Source organism: Erpetoichthys calabaricus, chromosome 9 (genome assembly GCF_900747795.2).
Source record: "Erpetoichthys calabaricus chromosome 9, fErpCal1.3, whole genome shotgun sequence".
Taxonomy (NCBI): Eukaryota; Metazoa; Chordata; class Cladistia; order Polypteriformes; family Polypteridae; genus Erpetoichthys; species Erpetoichthys calabaricus.
In genome coordinates, this window is record NC_041402.2 from 156,371,148 (window position 1) to 156,393,050 (window position 21,903).

Here is a 21,903-nt window from a genome sequence, read left to right on the forward strand (position 1 = left end):
CAGGGTTTAGACTGAGGATGACATAGAGAGACAAAAGACATACCAGAATATACATTATGTGGCAGTGCTACACTAGTGTGACCACATCTGAGTACCATATAGGTTCTGGTCAACACAATAAAAAACCCAAATAGCAGCACAAGAATCGCTACGTAGAGGAGCAAACATTTATACATTCCTGGATTAAAAGGCCAAGCCTTAGCCTGATGGCATCAGATAACCGAACCTCATAAGTTTTGAACAGAGATGGCTATGTGAGGACCTAAACCAGGTCTTTAACTTCTCTGCAGCAGTGATCCAGCCAAACTGCTTACAGAAGGGGATGGGTGGAAATGAAAGGGAAGTTTATTCAAGATGAAACCAGGAGGCACCTCTTCACTCAAAAGGTTGTGTGAATTTGAAACAAACTCCACCTTACAAGTGAAGTGCCCTGACTGCTTATAAAAAACCTGTTTGAGATATTGGTACAAATCTGTAATGGGTAGGTTTTTCTCAACAATAAATATATTTTTGTTAACTATTTGCTAAATTTCTTTTTAATTCTATTGGGAAGAGTTTCATCATTTCAAAGAGTCAAATAAATTGATCTGCATTTGTTATAAACTTTCAGTAACACTTCATTTAGCAAGCTATCAATATGTATTTAATTGGGATTTAATTAAAAACCTGCCTGGAGGCTGCTAGTCAATTTCAATACACCAATTAAATAAATCATTTTTTATTATCTTGTAATGAAACCTTAATCATGTGACTAACTGCATATCAATCAATCAGTCTGTCTGGGCACTTAAAGAACATGTTTCATGGTGATTTCCATTTAACCATGCTTTACGTAATGAAAAAAGCAAGGTGCAATTAAGTAAATGTACCAAATTAAAACTTACTTCAAAATATAGCTTAGCAGCATATGTTGTATATGACTTGGAAATCATTTTTAAATTAATATTACCATAGAAATGGAGTAGAGTAGGCTAAGATCATTACTGTAGTTAGCTGCTGCATAGAATAAAGTCAGGTAAACAACTATAAAGAAGTAAAGTAGACGTGCAGGATTGTTTGGCTACCTTTCAATTAAAAGCAGTTTTATTATACAACAAATTGGCTCAAAATCAGCATAAAATAATACAGTAAAATGAATTATAGTTCAGCACTATGGTGCACTGGTGCTTCACAGCTCTAGGACATAAGAACAATCTAAACTAAAACAGGACATTCAGCCCAACAAAGCTTGCCAGTCCTATTCTGTTAATTCTTCTAAAATAACATTGTCTAGTTTTAAAAGTCCCTAAAGTCTTACTGTCTACCATACAACTTATTCCATGTGTTTATGGTTCGCTGTGCAAACAAAAGCTTCCTAATGTTTGTGTGAAATTTACCCTTAACAAGTTTCCAACTGTGTCCTCGTGTTCTTGATGAACTCATTTTAAAATAACAGTCTTGATCCACTGTAATAATCCTCTACATAATTTTAAACATTTCAGTCATGTCACCTCTTAATCTTCTTTTGCTTAAACTGAAAAGGCGCAGCCCTTTTAATCTTTCTTCATAATTCATCCCCTGTAGCCCTGGAATGAGCCTAATTGCTCTTCTCGGGACCTTTTTGTAGCCTGGACACCAAAACTGCCCACAGTACTCCAGATGAGGCCTCACCAGTGCATTATAAAGGCCGAGCATAACCTCCTTGGACTTGTACTTTGCATATCGTTCTATATAACCTAAAATTTTGTTTACCTTCTTTATGGCTTCCAAACACTATCGGGAATTTGATAGTGTAGAGTCCATCCCAATCTTTGTTTTTTAGACAGGTTTCTGTTGTTGCTCTAATATCAGAATTATGCTCTGCTAACTGTTGCTGTTGTTTCCTGCCTTATGTTCTACGCTGTTGAATAGATTCCCTATAATAAAAAATATAATTATTATTAGAAGTGACAACTATAATAAAAACCAAGGCTGAAAGTGCATCACATGGGAATTGACTTGCACTGTTTTCTGCTGGAAAATGTGTGGTTTGGAGCCAAAGGTGTTGAACTATTAATGCAAAGTCTTAGAGGACAGTGCTGCTCATGAAAGGCACTATATAAAAAATAAGTGTTGACGCACAAGAGTAAAATATCCCTATTATTTATGTTGTCTGATATTGTCAAGAGTTTTTCCCAGCATCTCATTTAGGCAGTATTTTAAGAGATGTTGATTAAATATCTATTGTTCTTTCTTGAATCCACTTAATGCTGTTCATAGTAGCTCAGAGCAAGCATTAGGCTGAATCAGGAAACCATGCTGTAGTGCCTCTTACTAGACCCATTGAAACAAACATCCACATCCTCTTACTAGACCATTGAAACAAACATCCACATTGGGCTAATTTAGAGTGACCAGTTAGTCTAAATACACACACTTCTTTGAGATATGGTAAGAAACCACAGTTTTTGCAGAAGAATCCACACAGATGCAGGAAGAATGTGAAAAAGTCACATAGACAGTGACAGGCCTGCCGTTATTTTGGAGTCTACTTGAACAGTAAGGCAGCCAAAACCTCTATGCTACTTGAATAAATGAATTGAATAAGTGCAATACTTAACAAACTTAGAGGATCAGAAAAAAGTTTGAGCAATATAACTGAAATAGAAAATGTTCAACTTAAAAAAAATAATGAGAAAAGGGCAACAGCACAAAAATATTTTTTAATAAGAGCTGCATTTTCTAGAAAGTTAACAGTTCCTTTAGTTCAGTTTGCTTTCAGATTTTACATGCAGCAATGCTGTGTATGAATATCTTCCTAAAAGTACTTGACATACTGAGTGGATTAGAAAAAAGTTGGAGCAGCAGGATTTAAATAGAATATGACAAACTTTGAAAATTATTGAGAAAAAGGGAACAGCAGGGAAATACTGTATAAATAAAATGGGTAAATAAAAATGACTACAAGATGAATTTTATTTCATTATGTACTACAGAAGGTTAAGTTCACTTTGATTTCAAATATTATAATACCGTATTGCTATATTTATACACGCCACTCCGTGGCAGATGTTTATTTTAGTTATTTCTAGGATGGTGTATTGATGTTGTTGTAAACTCACAACTCCAGAACCCTGAGTTTACAATTCATGTCACCATCTGTGTAAAGTTTGTGCATCCATCATGTGTTGGTTTGGAATTTCCCTTTTATTATTAAGGTTTATTGAGCTTAAGAACCAAACTGCAATAAGTACATGCTATTTCATCAAAAATATAATCAGTACAACATTCCAAAAAAAAAATTTATTATAATTGGTAATCAAAATCCCATCCCTATCACATTTAGAGAGCTACGAGAATAGAAAATGCATTATGAGATACTTCCCCATATTCTGTATATTAAAACATACAAAATAGAAGAAGGGGCTAAACCTTTTTGTTTTTTGTCATATTCTTAAGCTTTGCACCACTCTTCAGTGAGAAAATTGGACATTTGTCAAAATATGATACATTATTTTCCCATTTAGTTAGAAGGGTGAGTTAGGATTCTGCCAATGAAGCAAGACAATACAAAACAGCAGCAATATAGTATGAGAGATGACAAAAGATTCATCATTCTATAATTGTATCCCATCTGGTGGTACTCCAGTGTCATTACAAGATTAAGAATAATTATGAATCCAGCACCATCTGACAACTAAGTAAATATGTTTCAATAAAACAGTCTTAGTATAGAATAATTCCAGAACATATGACCTAGTGAGGCCAATGCTTCATAACATTGTTTGCTGTTAGCATCCTGTTACTGATTTTAATTTTTAAATACAGTATGTGTGAGATGTACAATTTTAAGATGAATTACACAGATTAAATGAAAGACTCTAGACAGAATCAATGATTAACATTCTTTGTCTGAGATATTGATCCCATCGCTGCCAATGATTGTGTCAAGGTGTTCACTTAAACAAGAAATTAAGTTGATAAAGTATGGAAATGCTAATGGTACCCTCTCATTTACAGCTAAAATATATTCAAGTGTAGAAACTAAAAGAAGATTAGGTAAGTGCGCAGAGGTGGCTTTCCCTCTGTTGGGTTAGAATGTACTGAATGAATCTGTAAAGTGCCTCTATCTATAGCTGCCAGTTTAACTAAGACAATGTGTATCATTTGTATCAGCACATCAATATAAAGATGAGATTTGATATGATATTTTAACTTTTTATTTTGTTTGCTCTAAGATTTGTTATATAAGAAATTCTGATCATTGAACAAGATACTGTATTTGCCAAGCACTTTTTATCTGTTTAACTATTTTGTGACTTTTAGGTAATAGCAAGACAATACATGTTTTAAAAGAATATACCATTTGTCCAGTTGTCGATTGGTTTAAACTGGAATGTTTCTTGACTATGTTATGCAAATTAACCTAATTTATTTAACAATACTGCTTTGCTTGATTAGTGCATTTGTGTCAGGCTCCATCAGGCTTGATGTAATAAAGGGTGACTATCTTGAATTCATTGTTGACACACGGCTACTTTTATTTACAGAGGATTTTCCTCAACACATTTCCACATCACACAGACCTGCAGACAAAGCCAGACTGACGTTTACAATGAGCAGCAGCTTTCCCAGTGGCCTGCTGCTTGGCCTGGCCTGGCATTCAGAGCAACCAGTTAATTAAATAAACTAATGGTGGAATTATATAATGTTACTATACTGGAAAACGAGTGGCGTTATTCCTCTGTAGTGGACACAAATCCTTTCAGATTAATGTTGGAGGGTTTCTTGTTTTTGTTCAAGTCAAGTCTGACAGTCAAACATGAGAACTATGATGAAAGGTGCGTACGTCTAGTACGTTTGTGATTAAAGTTATATATGTACAGTAGATTGTTAAAAAATATTTATAATATACTTATATTTTTGGATGTTGTATGGGTTTTGGTATTTGTTACTGTGTATTTATTTTGTTTTATTTTTGTTTCAAATTTTAGTGAAGTGTTGTCAGATGGTCACATTCTCAACGTTTTTTTTTTCTTTTTTCTTCAGAGTGACTGAATAGGCTACACGAAATGTTTTATTAATGAAACACGTATGTGAGTGGAATGATTTGTGTTTTTAAATGTACCTGTTATTCTTTATTTCATGATAAGTTTGTTAATGAACAAGTCTTGTTTTTACTTTATTTTAATATTTTTAAAGTACGTCTCTCGCGCTGTGACAGTTACGCTGTGATGAGTGACTGAATATGCTACACGTTTCATAGTTTTTTGTTAACTAAGTGCATTCTTTGAAAAATGCTTTACAGAATTCTGTGCCAATAAGACATTTTTTGAGTCTTTTGTCTATTGAAGAAATTGGTCTTTTTTGACCTACACTTCAGACTTTGTGGAAGAGTATTCGGCATTACCATCCAGACGCAGAAAGCGGTTGTGTAGTTTCCAGACTCACAGTTGAAACTGCGCACATAATCTATGCACTGTGGATTCCACTGACAACTACTTTTTGCAGTTCAGTGCTTTTTGCACATTTGTTTTGATATAAATATTATAGAACTACATGGTTTATTTATTTATGACGTGTTTACATTTATGAAGTGTTGTTCCACACTTTATCAGAGGTTGTCTTGAGACTAATATTTAAGAGTGAAATGTATGTGTAAAAGCTGAATCTACTGTCTCTTCATTCATAAAAAATTCCAAGACAAAATGGAGTTTGCTGGTTTTTTGAGTCTGTGACTGTACAAGAAAACTGATGTAAATTGTGTGGCCTGGGTTAGACTTGAGATTCCCAGCCTGAATAAGCTTCCCAGTCCAGCCCTGCCTGCAGATGCATTAACCTGATTCTCTAAATTGGCAAGTTTGAGGAAGTGTGGTGTATTTGCATGTGGACTTATGCTTTGTCCATTGTTGGTTCCTCCCTAGTGCCCATTGTTGCTGGAATAGACTTCAGCATCCAGTAAATTTGAATTGGATTAGCTGGATTTAATAATGGGTATATTGTGGTTGTCTTCTAGTATGTTTGGTATGTACAGCTCATATTTAGACAGCTTTCTCCATATCAGCACTGCATTGTGTTTAAACTATCAAATCACAAAAATAAAAAATAAGTAAGAAACCTACACATACCATAACATTCAGGTGCATTGATAGACTTGCTTTACTGTTTAGAAATGTCGATCATTTTCTGGTGATTTCATCAAAGAGTTAGTTATCTTATTTTGTTTACTAAATATTTTTGTAACTCTAAATCATAATCAATAATAATAGTGAAAATTGAATATAATTGGATGTGTTAGTGAGGTATACAAAATACATTTTTTTGCAGCACTTTGTAATATAATGTAGCTGAAAATGGAGCCCAAATAGGCTTGTGCGGGCTAAAATAGCTTTCCTAGACAGCAGAGTCCAATTCAAGTGATACAAAAATTCCAGTGATTGATGTCCTACTGTTAGTTTTTGGTTGTGAAGAGTTTATGGATAAATTTGAAGCTCAGGTTTCTTAAACATAATATTTTTTGAAAGAAGTAGCTAATGTAGATTTAAAATCTCTGTTGAAGTCTCAAGGTAAAATTACTTGCTACAGCAGGGACTGATGGAAAGCAGGTCATTTTGGTGCTTTGATGATAAATTATAGTGTCAGAGAAATATTGAGTCATTATGATCTTCAAATAATGAAGCTGTGAGGTTGTTTTAAGTGTAACAGAATTATGAGTATGCGTTTACTTGCCGTTTATATAATATGTCCCTGTGCCATGACTAGAGAGATCTTCCCCACTTTCATTCATTTCTATGTAAGTTAAGTTTCTTGCATCTTTATATTGTTATGTTGATAAACATCATGTAACTTACCTGCTACAATTTCAAGGAGTGGGACTTGTGAGTTGCTGCAGGGCACATAACTCTGCTGACATTTCCATATTTTGCCATCAGGAGTGGCTGTCAGACAAATAAAAGATGAAAATGTTTAAAATATGCAAGGGAAAGGAATGTCTTTCATTGTAAATTTGAAACAGTAAACTAATCTATAATTGACACCACACAGAATATTTTTTTAATTTTACTATGAAGAGTCTAGAAAGTTGCCACTACTTTTCAATGGGGATTTTGGAAATTTGAATACTGTGCACACTGCACTCTATTTGAGATATCTGAATGAAAATGTAACTTTTTCCTTGAATGAATAAGTAAAATTTCATTGAAGAATAAGCGTCTCAAATTTAAACATGATCCATCCACTGCGAGCAAAGTTACTTCGTATAGACCAGTGGTTCTCAACCTGTGGGTCGTGACCCCTTTGGGGTTCGAATGACCCTGTCACAGGGGTCGCCTAAGACCATCGGAAAACGCATATTTCCGATGGTCTTAGGAACTGAGACACCGCTCCTCTATCCGTCTCACTCTGTGTGTCTCTCTCTAGCGCGCTCCTGTGTGTGTGCCTCTCTCTAGCACGCGCCTGTGTGTGTATATTCCTCTCTCTTGCATGCCTGTGTGTGCGTATGCGCCTGTCTCTCGTGACAATGGATCGTGTAGAGAAGAACGTTAAGAAAAGAAAATATAGTGAGAATTTTTTACAGTATGGTTTTACCTCAATAATTACAGCAGGAATTGAGAAACCGCAATGTGTTATTTGTTGTGAAGTTCTATCAGCTGAATCTATGAAGCCGAACAAACTAAAATGCCATTTTGATAGCAAGCATCTGAGCTTTGCTGGCAAGGATACCAACTATTTTAGAAGCAAAGCTAATGGACTCAAAAAAGCCAGACTTGACACTGGTGGCAAGTACTACAAACAAAATGTAGCAGCCGTTGAAGCTTCATATTTGGTGGCACTCAGAATCGCCAGAGCTATGAAACCTCACACCATTGCTGAGGATTTACTGTTGCCAGCGGCCAAAGACATTGTTTGATTTATGATCGGAGACGAATTTGTTATGAAATTGAGTGCAATTTCCTTAACTAATGACACTGTCCGCAGAAGAATAGATGACATGTCTGCTGATATTCTTGATCAGGTAATCAAGGAAATGAAATCTGCTCCACTTCCAATATTTAGCATCCAGCTTGATGAATCTACAGACGTTGCAAACTGTTCACAGTTACTGGTTTACGTGAGGTATATTAATGATGGTGACTTTAAAGATGAGTTTCTTTTTTGCAAACCTCTTGAAACGACAACTACTGCCCGTGATGTATTTGACACAGTTGGTTCATTTCTGAAAGAGCATAAGATCTCTTGGGAAAAGGTTTGTGGTGTTTGCACAGATGGTGCTCCAGCTATGCTAGGATGTCGATCTGGATTTCAACGTTTGGTACTGAATGAGTCACCAAAAGTCATCGGAACTCACTGTATTATTCATAGGCAAATATTAGCAATGAAGATGCTGCCACAAGAGTTACAAGAAGTAATGAAAGGCGTCATAAGTTCTGTCAATTTTGTAAAGGCAAGCACTTTAAACAGTCGACTGTTTTCGCAACTGTGCAACGAGTTGGATGCGCCGAACAATGCTCTGCTATTTCACACTGAAGTGGGATGGTTGTCAAGAAGAAACGTTTTAAAACGTGTTTTTGAGCTTCAACTCAAAACGTTTTTTTAATCAGAAAGCAAGACCGCAGTTCGAAGCACTTTTCATCGATAAAAGTGAACTGCAGAAAATAGCTTACTTGGTTGACATCTTTGCTATCTTGAATGAGTTAAATTTATCACTGCAAGGACCAAATGCAACATGCCTCGATTTGTCTGAAAAGATCCGATCATTCCAAATGAAACTTCAGCTTTGGCAAAAAAAATTGGATGAAAATAAAATTTACATGTTGCCTACCTTATCTGCTTTCTTTGAGGAACATGACATTGAACCAGACAAAAGGATTACGATGATAATTTCTGTGAAAGAACACTTGCACTTTACAATTTCATCGTACTTTCCAAATCTACCTGACACCCCATTTGCATGTGCCAGAAGCCCATTCACAGTCAAAGTTGAAGATGTTCCTGAGACAGCACAAGAGGAGTTCATTGAACTTATTAACAGCGATGCAGCGAGAACTGATTTCTCTACAATGCCAGTTACAAAATTCTGGATCAAGTGTTTGCAGTCATATCCTGTTCTGTCTGAGACTGTGTTGTGCCTTCTTCTTCCATTTCCAACAACATATCTTTGTGAAACAGGGTTTTCCAGCTTGTTGGTTATCAAGGCTAAATACAGAAGTAGACTTGTTGTGGAAGATGATCTTCGTTGTGCTCTTGCAAAGACTGCCCCGAGAATTTCTGATCTGGTGAGAAAGAAGCAATCTCAGCCTTCACACTGACGTTGGCTTTTTAAGCATACTGTTGCAAAATGTAGCAATGTAGTTTACTGTTGTTATATTAAGACTGTTACCCATGCTACACCATGCTTCAAGACAAAATTTCATTAATTTGTAATTAGAAATAAATATTTCACAATATATAATTACATATTGCTTTTGTGATTAATCACTATGCTTTAATTATGTTCAATTTGTAACAATGAAAATACATCCTGCATATCAGATATTTACATTACGATTCATAACAGTAGCAAAATTACAGTTATGAAATAGCAACAAGAATAATTTTATGGTTGGGGGTCACCACAACATGAGGAAGTGTATTAAACGGTCGCGGCATTAGGAAGGTTGAGAACCACTGGTATAGACATACAGTCAAACAGGAAGACAGATGAACAGACTTGACAATGACAATTATTTTTATAGGCCTTCAAACTCTGCCAAAAAACAGCATAATATATTAATTTAAAATGCATCACTTAAAGTGATTTAATTATCCAAATAGCTTTATCCACTAATTTTTACCAAATAAAATTTGTTGATTGGTGAAATTCGCCAAAGCGTTTTTCTCAGAGAATATAGTGGTGACCTTGTTCATCAGATATTCACCTGTCATAGACAAATATTTTCTCTGAGTGCTCAATGAGGCCAGCATGACAATAGGGAGCTTTACCAGCCTTACATAGAACTTTCACACATGCGTGTTTTAACATTACTGCCTAATCCACTTCACTCATCCCTGAAGTCACAACCCGATCCAGCCGATTTACACCCCACATGCATTAAAAAAAAAGAAACTTGCAGAATTTTAATTTGATTGGTACATTAACTGACCATAATAAAAATATTATGAGTACTGCCATTGGATATATAATGCTTATCCTAGTGGACTCACTCCGTCTCTTGTGCAGCATGGCATTTATAACTAGCCATATAACAACAAAAATAAATATAACAATAAATATAACATAAAACAAGCCTTAAAGGTGCCCCCACCACTCAAGTCAGAATGAGACCCTGAGAAATAACAATAATAATAATAATAAAACATGTATTACTATGTACAAGGCATTTCTATCTTTTTGATGGAAGAAACAAGTCAGAAGCAAAATAAGATGTGCCAACTGTGCCAGGAGCTGCAACTTCAAATAATGGAACTCTCCAGTTACATCTGCTGCATTATGGTATGGCCAATGTGTGCCCCAAGACTGGAACTCTGTGAGTGCAATGATATATATATATATATATATATATATATATATATATATACAGTATATATATATATATATATATATATATATATATATATATATATATACAGTATATATATATATATATATATATATATATATATATATATATATGTATGTATACAGACACACACACACACTCACACACACACACACACACACACACACACACATATATATATATATATATATATATATATATATATAATTTATTTGTAGTTTGTGACCATTTGTGACTTTTTGTTTCTGGTTATTATTAAGTCTGTGACTTTTGTTGTTTGAGGCACAGTGCCGCAGTGGTCCTGTTTTTGGCCACGATAATCAGTCCGGTCGTAGTTGGCAGACACTTCCCTAGCCCTCACTGATACTTGAAAGACCATTGCACCATTATAATCCACTCAAAACTAGTTCAATTCCTTCTTCTCTATTCACTTTAATGCATTTTGCGGAGTTTGCCAAAGTTCCTGAATATTTCCATGATTTTGCCAAACTCACGGCAAAGCGAACTCCTTGAGGTTCACTCTTTACTACTAAATTGAAATCACTGACCACAGAATTTCTTTTCTTTTTCTCATGAAGCAATACATTCATGAAAAGAAAAATGTTTCACATCTATTTGGAGATTGACTTCCTTGCAATAGTGTTTAGTTCAAGTTTGTTTTATATTCCATTCTTCACCCTCTTACACCATGAGTGGCCTGGTACCAGACTGAGCAATCATTTAAAAAATCTTTTACTATATCACGCAGGTGAACTATATCACACACTGACACAAACAATGCCTTGTTTGCAAGCAACAGGTGACTACTTCACACTCCTAGTAATCAAATTGTTATAATATTTACAGTTGACTTTTAATCTAGTATGAAATCATATGTGTGGTTTTTCATACATTGTCAAACAAATTTAAAAAAAATCATAGTAATTATTGTGTATAAGGAATACCCAAGTGCTATAAATCAATCAAAAGTCCTGTCCAATAAATTTCAACCAATACTTCCTACCAAATGAGCAAACGTGAGTTAAAGGCTGAAAACCAGAAACATCATTACAACGCTCTTCTGATTTTTTGTGTTCTCTTGCATATTACTTCACAAAACAATGGTAAATATATACAAGTGACATATCAGTACTTACAGTACAGTAGCTTCTCTTGATCAAAACAAGTTCAAGCACATTGTAGTATGATGCATCAATCATGAGATATCCTCCAAATAAAAGTAGTTGCAAAGCTACCTTTGGCAAGTGCTACCTCACATTTCTGGGTCATTAGCTCTGACTCAAAAGGTCATACACTCACAAACTTTAACTTTTTCTAGTCCTGATGCCGACTTTTGTCAAAATTCAGGAGTAGAGGATGGTAGTCAGCTGTAAGCTGTGACAAAACTCACCCTTACATTTTAGTTCGACTCTTTGCTTGAAGGAAAGTTACGTAGCTTTGTTGATTTGACCTCGATTCCCTGCCTGTGAATGAGTAGTGAAAATTAAGCAGCCTCTAAAATGGCATTGACATCTGGCAAGACTAAAGCAAATGTGCAACGCAAAATACTCCATGGACATTTTACGTATTATCGCTGAATCAGGCTCTGACTTTTCGGACTCTGAGTTTGATGCAAGTGATCTGGAGATGGTTATCGAAAACGAAAGTGAGGTACCAGCATCAGCGTATCGGTCCCCAGCTGATTGTGGAGCTGAACACGTTTGTGTAGCTGATACACCTACAGGAGCGTTCGCCTAGGAGGATCACCACTTATGATGACGAGGTACAAACCATATTGCGTCACACTACGACTGCCACCGTTGCCCACCTGCTGTGCAAAGACACAGGTAGCCGGCCCGCCATGCATTCCTGCTGACCATCGAGCCACCCCTGTGCAGCCACTGCTGCCAGAGATGCCGAACAGACGCCAACAGCAGCCACAGCACATAGGAACAGACGTTTTATGTTGATTTTATGTATGAAAACCAGTGCATTGTGTGGAAAAAAAATTCAGTCCTCAAAGAGTTAAACTAATTGGATAGCAGCAACTGTGATTTCTCCAATGATATGTAGATGTCCATACTGTATATGGGCATAATGATACACAGCCAAGGGCGCGCATACTGAAAAAATACACTATTTGAAGCAGGAGCAAACAATGTAAATAGTTTAATGTAAATGTGAAGTTGGAGTTCTTAGATTTAGGAGTGTATTAGGGGATGTGGTTCAGAGTTTTTATATGATTCACTGTTTTATGTGCAATAAAATTGTTCTGAATCTGGATCCCCGTTTGGAGAGGTTTTGGATTAGGAAGGGGAGCCCATGATGCCAAATGATGTAACTATTTATTTCTTTGTGTTATCAACAAGAAACTTTAGAAGGGTACAGTTAACATATCTGGGAATGCCTCAGAGATGAAAAAACTATCCTGGCATTACGTGTGTACTGCATTAGGAAACAAAAATTAGAAAACATTACTGTGAGTGGTGGCATGGTGGTGCAGTGTGTAGCGCTGTTAGGAGACCCGTGTTCGCTTCCCGGGTCCTCCCTGCGTGGAGTTTGCATGTTCTCTCCATGTCTGCGTGGGTTTCCTCCACGTACTCCAGTTTCCTTCCACAGTCCAAAGACATGCAGGTTAGGTGTACTGCCCATTCTAAATTGTCCCTAGTGTGTGAGTGTGGGTGTGTGTGCGCCCTGCAGTGGCCTGGCATCATGCCTGGGGCTTGTTTCCTGCCTTGCGCGCTGGGATTGGCTCCTGTAGACCCCCTTGACCCTGTGTTAGGATATAGTGGGTTGGAAAATGGATGGATGGATGGATAAGGATGGATTACTGTGCCTGATTTTTTTTTTATTTTTTTTTTCTTAGTTTTTCTAGTTTCTAAGTAAAGGAATGTTTACATTTGACACAAACATAGATTCTGTAACATTTGAGAAGTTGCCTGTTAGGTTGTATTGAAAAATTGACTGTCGTTTATTTTTTGAATAATAAGGCTTTATTTTGGGGTACCCCCATCTCAGGTGGAGATTACTTAAAAATATCCCCAGGGTGTAAACAACAATTCTTCAAGATAATTAACCACCTCATATTACCTTTAACAGGCACAAAACTAGTTTAATAACAAAAGAAAGCTACTGTATTGACATGCTCTACATTTAAAAGGGAATGTACCTGCTAAGTCCTTTATAAGAGTTCATCTGTTTTGTATTTGAACTGAAGATAAAACAGACCTGCTCATTATTAGTAAAATTTCTTTACCCCATTTGAGATAATAGTAATAACATCAGAACAGTCCAGTAAATCTCTGCAACCACCAAGGGACTCATTTTTTCTTCTCCACATTACTCTGCACAGCTCACTGAAAGTTTTTTCTCCTGAAGGAGCTTTACCTGTCAGTGGGGGTGTAGCTAGTGTCTGACTGCATCTTTAGTTTTAACAGTAATGCGTATATCAGAAATTTTTAAGTAGATGCTTAAGAGCTAGAGTCAAAATGAAAGATTATTTGCATTGAATTTATTTTAACCTATTATGATGATCCTATTTAGCTTTATAGTGGACATGAACCAGTTTTTGAGTTGATCCTCTCCTTGTGTAATTTTTTGGAAGGATAGGCATTTGTCCCGTGAAACCTGGCTGCAGCAACGGGTGTTGTAAGTTACAAACATAATGATGTCAGAAGGGGTAATATGCCCAGTCCTTCACAGTTGTGTCTTAGACAATGGAACTGTTTCAGGTGAGGAAAAGTTTCTAAAGATTTTAGACAAAGTCTACATGCATCTTATATACCCTTTTATATAGCAGGAGCCAGAGCCTGTTCTAGCTTTGTAGGGGATAGGGCAGGAACTACCACTGAATGGGATGCCAATCCTTCACAGAATACTAACTCATACAGGGCCAATTTAAATGCTGCTATTGAGTTTACACACATGACTTTGAAATGCAGGAAAACTCAGAGAATGTCAATATGAACACTTCAAAAATTGCACATTTTGAACATATGCTGTCCATGCTGGAAATTGGAGCATATGGGCAGCTGCAATAAGCATGGCACCACTTTGCTTCCATGTTAATATTTGTCAGTTAAGGACCACATTTTTATTTAATTTAATTCTTTCATAGCTGACCGATCAAAAAGTAGATGCAAACAAAGTACTGTAGATTCTCTTAAAATGAAGACCATTATGTTGTATATCACTATGACAGAAGCTAAACACTCGAGTTAGTAGATACCGTTGGTTCTTTTCTGAGGTAACAATTCATAAAATTCAGAGAAAGCCTTTTGTTAGTGAGAGCTGGTGCTACAAGGTCACTATAGCAGAAGAAAGAAGGGAGTCAGGCAGGGCATGGATCCAACAGATAGGTGTAGCTACATTTTAAATTACTGAGGCTTTCTTTCTCAAGCTGCTGTCTCAAAGCTTTACAATATATCAAACCACAGCTAGATAATATACGCTTTATGCCAACTTTCTTTTTTAGATCTCTAACTCACAGGGGTAGAATGCAGATTTTCACAACCCCTCCTTGTTTTAATGAGGCAAAATATCTGTGTGTGCCTGTGCCTTAACAGCACAAAAAAAAAACATATTTTGTTCATGTTATAGTCAAGATGTGTCTTTTTTGTTATTGGTTATCTTTGATGTATGTTAATTCCAGAAATTTAGCACTCTAAAAATATTGGGCTGCATTCAAATACATATTCTTGTTTTAATTTAAAAAGGAATTTCTTTGAGCCTCATTGTTCTGGGTTAATGTATTGCACATAGACAGACCTTCCATCCATTTTCTGAGGGATGTTTTAATTAAAAGATGGAAATGGACTGAAACCAGTTATATACTGAAATGTCTGTCTGTCACAAACCTCACTTGCACAGACTCTTGCACTTATTTATACTCAGTGTAATTCAAACACAAAAGTCATAAGAAGAGTCAGGGGATCTAAAGCAGATAAACCCTGTTTAATCGTGAAGACGATAAAAATAATAATCAAAAACGAAGAATGTCAATGACCCTGTACTTTGACAAGTCTCTGTCATTCACTGGGTCGAATGACACCATGTTAATGTTTCTTCATGGCAATGTTGATTGGGGAACCAGAAGATGTGGAGTTACTGGGTTTAAGGAGAAGGGATTGTAGGATTTCTTCTTGGTCATTGTGGCTACAGAGGAAAACCAGAGATGATTAGAGTATGGTGTTCCTACAACATCTACCACTGGTGTTACCTTGAAATCGGTCCCCTTAAAACTCACTACATGCTTTCACAACTTGCAGGAGTCAATTTACAGTTAGAACAGATCCCATGATGCTTGTACTTGGGATTTAGGGGCAAATTTCTCATAGATACAAGACGAACATTCAGATTCTTGGCAAACCTTGACTATCACTTATCACTGGAATATGGTGCATTTCTTTAAGTGGTAGACAAAATAGGAAGGCAGAGAGGAAAATGAGTAAAACTGGGACTTACATATTCAGGTACTTTCAGAGAAAATCTTCAGACAGAATATATGAGGATTCTGTTAGGAATTTCCCCTCCATTGTCTCCTAGTATGCATTTTCCCTAGGAGTGGGACCATGTTCTTGTGATGAGCATTATAGTGGAGCTGTCACATAATTATTACAAAATATGAATGTGTTTGTTTTTTCTTCAAAGCTAAAATAAAGAGTAATGTCCTAATAACCATTTTACTCATGGTATTTAGAATCTAAAGAGCTCCGTTTGAAATGAGAAACTTTCATGAACTAATTTTGGTTTATGGTCGTGCACTTTGTTGTTCTTGCAGTCTTTCCATTTCATTGTTGGTGTTTTTAATGGGTCATTTGAGACACTGGAAAAACTTTTTATCAAGTGAACGGAATTTTACCATAGTCTGTATACGTGACTGCTAAGGATAGTACTAGGAAAAGCAAACAGAATGAATGAAATTGACCAGGAGAGGAAACATTAAACAAATCAGAAAGTCAAAACCAAGAATCAGCCCTATGTTTCATTTGATCAAAAACTGTAACCCAAGAATCATAGTAAGTAACAGAAATCAAAAGTCAGAAACTAAGAAATCTTAATAGCACTAATATGCACACACAGAGTTTTTTGTTCAGATCTGCTAACTTGGTTGTTGGCACATCTCATGTTCATATCTTTTTAGCAGTCATTGCCATATCATGATGATACAAAGCAAAAAAGTGAGGAAAACGATACAATGAAATTTTAAATAACTGAACCCAAAGTCCAGATTACAGATCAATTCCAGAATATGAATCTGTTCTGAACTAACTATTACGATGTAACAAATGTTAACACATCTAGTCTCCTCCATTTATCAATATAATGACTTGGAGACTGGTTTGACATAAGGTGTGCAAATGTCCGGTTTATTAACAAAGAGCAGGTGGGAAACTACAAAGTAAAGAAACAATATTCAGCACAGAGATAACAAAATAGCTTGCCAACAGCTTTAAAACGAAAAGTAGCAATACAGAACAGTAAAATTTTACATATATAAACTTAACAGCTATGTTACCAAAGGCTTAAACAAGAAGGATGAACTTCCCTGCATATATTCGTGGCAGAACACCCCACTGTAAGGTGGCTTAGGAAACACAAATATCACGATGCAAGCATATTTGACGTGACAACAATTGACAAAAATTGAAATGATTAATACTTAAACATTGTGCCCATCTTTACAAACGTGACAGAATCTGTGCCATAAAAGACCCTAATGGGAATTCAAAATTAAGAAGGGAGCCAAACACAAGCATTTAAAAATTTTCAAGCAATCACAATCATGACAGTGCCAATATTAATGCTGCAGTGGGCCAACCTAGTTCTCTGATAAGAAAATCGGCACATAAGTAAAATATCCTGCTTGAGGCACCACCTTGTTGTGTCCTGATTACATTTATTACCCTTAACAGAGCTTCTCTGAACAAACTACACTATATATAATATACTATATATAACAATACCAGTATTAGATAGAGTGATGCAAAATTGACTAAAAAACAGACCAAGTGAACACACACACCAAAGTAATACAGAGTCTAACACATATGTCTGAAGAATGTGAGAGGAAACCAAAGTAATCTGTGAAAACCCATGCATTTGAAGGAGCACAAGCACTTCACCCCACTGGAAATTGAACCCAGGGTCCTGAAGCTGTGACATACCACCGCTATGCCTCTAAGCCAATCTAAGGCATTTATTTTCCGTTTCTAAAAGTTTTCCTCAGCACTGCTCATGGATATAAACCAAAATTCCTCCAGTCATGTGTGAAAGTGTACTGATATTGGCTAGATGAGCCATGTCTCATAGCCCCTTAATGAGATCTTTCTTTTTTGTTTTTGCTTTCCTTGCCAGCAAATTTTATTTTACTTCACAAATATCTGCATTTTTAAATCATCATTAAAATGCAACTTTTTTCCAGAAATCCATAAATAATTTATAAGTGCTGTCTAATAAAATGTTTTGAAACACTATACAAAACAAAATTTTCAGGGAGATTTTTAGTGTTTGAAAATCCAAAGAAAATGCTGGAAAATGTCCAGATCACAACATCTGTGAAGGAAAATCTTAATTAGGCAGGAACTGGAGATGAACACTACTGAAAGTACTGTAGCCATTGTAGAATATTATCAGTCTCTAATTTAGTATTTGGTTTTTATGAAGACACCATATTTGCATAAATATATGTTCTCCAATTAGTGCTGATAGCTTTTTTTGGTTTAGCTGTCATTTTATTTGACGTAGGTGTTCTTGAAATGTATAGGCCTTTCCAATATAGTGCATTTCTAAAACTCTTGTACAAGAATTGTAATTGTTTTGTTTTGTTCTGAACAAACTGTCAAGTATAAATTACATGATTTTCTAAATAAACCTGATTTTGTTTCCATTATCATGGTCAGTATTTGGCTCTTAAATATAGTGTTCTTAAATATATATTCAGCAACTTTGTCATTCGAAACATATGCATTTTGTATGCAGACAATGGGGTGTAATACACAGGCTGTATGGCATAGTGGTTAAGGATTTGGACTTCAAACCCTGTGGTTGTGGGTTCAAGTCCCACTATTGATATTGTTGTTAGTAAGTCGCGTCACCTACCCATAATCCAATTAAATAACCAAAAGAGATGCAGCCAATTGTGTCTCAGATGTTTAAAGCCACCTTGAATAAAGGCGTCAGTCAAATAATGTAAGTGTAATATAAAGGTATTTGTCTCTGTGTATACTAAATTCAGAATGTATTCAGACCCCTTCATTTTTTTACATTTTACTATGTTGCAGCCTTGTGCTAAAGTCATTTAAATTCATTTTTGTACCACATCAAGCAACACTCAATGACAAAGCAAAAAACAGGATTTTAGAAATATTTGCAAATTTGTTAAAAATAAAAAAACTGAAATATCACATCGGCACAAGTACAGACAAATTCAGACCCTTTGTTCTGACACTTGAAATCTGGCTCAGGTGTATCCCATTCTGTTGATCCTTATTGAGATGTTTCTGCCCCTCATTTGAAGTCCACCCATTGTAAATTCAATTGACTGGACATAATTAGTAAAGGCCTGTCTATAGGGGGTTACTACAGAAGCCGAGAGAGGATGTGCAATATCGTTATTTTTTTAAATTGTCTCCTCGAGATAACAGACTAATTTTATCGAGATCTCGAGAAAATGAACTTTGTTTTCTCAAGATAACGGAATAATTTTATCGCAATCTCGAGAAAACGAAACTTAACCTTTGCTCCTAGCATCAGGCTCGCTTAGATTGCGATGCCTATACAGCTATAGCCTTGCTAACCGGACACTGACGTTATTATTTTCTAAACTAAGGCATAAACATATTTCAGCCTGCGTCAGCCCTTGATTGAACAAAAATGTGACGATCAATAAGTGTTCTGCTCTTCTGCCATTTCAAACAGGACGTGGCTTCAATAAGCTAAACATTAAACGTTACATACAATTATTTCATAATTTCAAGAAAAAATTATCTTTTGTTTTATCAAAATGACGATAAAATTAGTCCGTTATCTCGAGGAAACAATTTAAATAAATAACGACATTGCACGTCCTCTCTCATCTTCCGTAGGTTACATATGTGGACACTTTTTGTGACTGAAGACAGAGAAGAAAATTAAAATTAGTCAAAAACCTTTTATTAATACATACCAGGCAAGGGTAAAATGTCAGAGAAACACAGTCCCAGGACACCGCGCTTCATCTGCCTCGAGCGCAGATGTCCTTGTTCTTTTATACCTTTCTAATCTCCTGATCGTTGACCACGTAAGCAAAAAATAGCATCCTGACTCATTGTACTTTTCCAATTTTGTAAAGTCATTACCCTAAAGGTATATTTTCTTGTCACACACATCATCAAAAGAAACTTCCAGAAAGTATACATGCTTTTTGTCACGCACGCCAAACACAAACAAGTTTCATCACTCTGTCCTATTTTCTATACACACATGCATTTTGTTCAATTACATCTTTTTATGTTTTCACACTCCTCCCTTTTTGAACAAAAATGATGTGGGCCTATATAATTCTATCTTGAAATGGTTGATGAAGGGGAAGGGGGAGAGAAAATGGAAGAAGCTATACGAGACATGCGCTCATCATGTAGCACATATGCCCTTTCCATAGAGGCGGTAAAGTACTTAGATATTACATAGCGAAACAAAGGGATAATACAACAACCAACCAGGAGGAGGAGACAAAATGTCTGGCGCGGTATTATTTGGAATATATGTACAACAAGCATCACCAAACATAGCACAAACACCTCCCTTTTCGGCAAGTAATATGTCCAAGGCTAGACGATTTTGCCAAGTCATCAGAGAAGTACGATCAAGCTGTTCATGTATACCTTCAATAGCGTCTTTGGTGAAGTTAAGGAAACGTTGTTGGTTATAATTAATCCAGTCTACATTCTTATTAATAGTAATTTGGGGTATGATAGATTCAAAACCGGCTGCGACTTGATTCCTAGCTTTAAATCTGTCTGGGACACCCCTAGGGACTCCAATAGCATCTATGTATACTCCAGGGCCATGTAAGGAGAGGGAGGTAAGGATAGAAGTCTAAAAGGCATAACTAATTGGATTGGAGCACAGGTACCAGACCAATTAGGGGGAAAGGTGGCAAATAATTTGGACCTACGACACATCCACCAAATATCTGATCTAGGAGTGGTTTGGGAGAGAAGAAAGGAAGACAGAACGGTGTTCAGAGAAAAGTTAACCTGAAAAGTTTGAGAACAGAAAGAAAATGGTAATTCTCCTACCCATGTCGTTCCATAAGATTTGAAACATGTATAATTTCCTTCGTGAGTTTGAAACATAGGGGTATCCATGTGACGGGTGGGGGGAAAAAGAATAGATAGATTAGAACACTTTGAACCAGAGAGGGGTTTCTTGGAAGTAGTGAATAAATACAGAAGGCAGGGCAACCCCACGGGGTCAGAAATGTTAGATAATGGGAAAGGGACTGTAGCTAAATGAGGACGGGCTGCAGCGCACGCATAACAATGAGAACGATTAACTTGCTTAGCTGAATAGAGAACCCACTGCAACCATCTATTCTGATTCCCATAACCAGTTTCCACTGAAAAAGTGGATGAAAGGGTGGAAATATTCATAATCTTAACAGGAGAAAAATCTGAACCAAAAGTTGGGGAGATGGGTGTGTGTGCCAGAGAATGAGGGGTGTGTTAGTAACAGGATCGTCAATCTTAATTAGAAATCTCCCTAAAGGGTCTGTTCCAGATACATATACCCCTAATACATAAATACCTGAGTTACAATGGTTGTCAGCACATACAATGAGAGGCATGTCCTTTTATGATAGAAAACCGATTTTTCAAACCGTATTTTTGGGCCTCAAAAGGTTGATAACCCCAGTCCTCAGTTCCAGTGTTGGCAAAAACCCATTGCCAGTTGTCGCAGTCACTTCCCCTCATACACACGTATTTTGTCAGATCCGGTCCACTGGGCTTGTCGACCAGTCCCACAGTTGATAATAGAGCAGAAATCAAACTGCACTGATGTGGTGATTCCCAACGGGAAAGTCAAGGTGACCAGGGCAGTAGACAAGGGAAAAGAAAAACATAGTAGCACAGCAATCAAGGGTGCCATCTCTTGCAATGTGAGGCGTGAATCCAGGCAGGCAGTCCCTCAACTTTCACGGCGTGTGGTGTGGATAGAAGAATTTGGAATGGTCCTCTCCACCTAGGCTGATGCCAGTGTTTCCTCCGAGTATCTCGAACCAGGATCCAGGTGCCCAAAGGAATTGGTAAATCCTTGGAAAGGGGCTGGTCCTCCAGGCTTGATCAACCTGCTGGTGGATTTCCTTCAACGAGGTTCGCAAACCTGCAAGACTAGAGAGAAAATCATTGGGAGAAAAGGTTTGTTA

General features: G+C 36.5%; 1 pseudogene; it reads left to right on the forward strand.

Moving 5' to 3' along the window:
* The first annotated feature begins 7,477 nt into the window (after positions 1 to 7,477).
* Positions 7,478 to 9,266, forward strand: LOC114657671 (zinc finger BED domain-containing protein 5-like; annotated as a pseudogene).
* Positions 9,267 to 21,903: the final 12,637 nt, after the last annotated feature.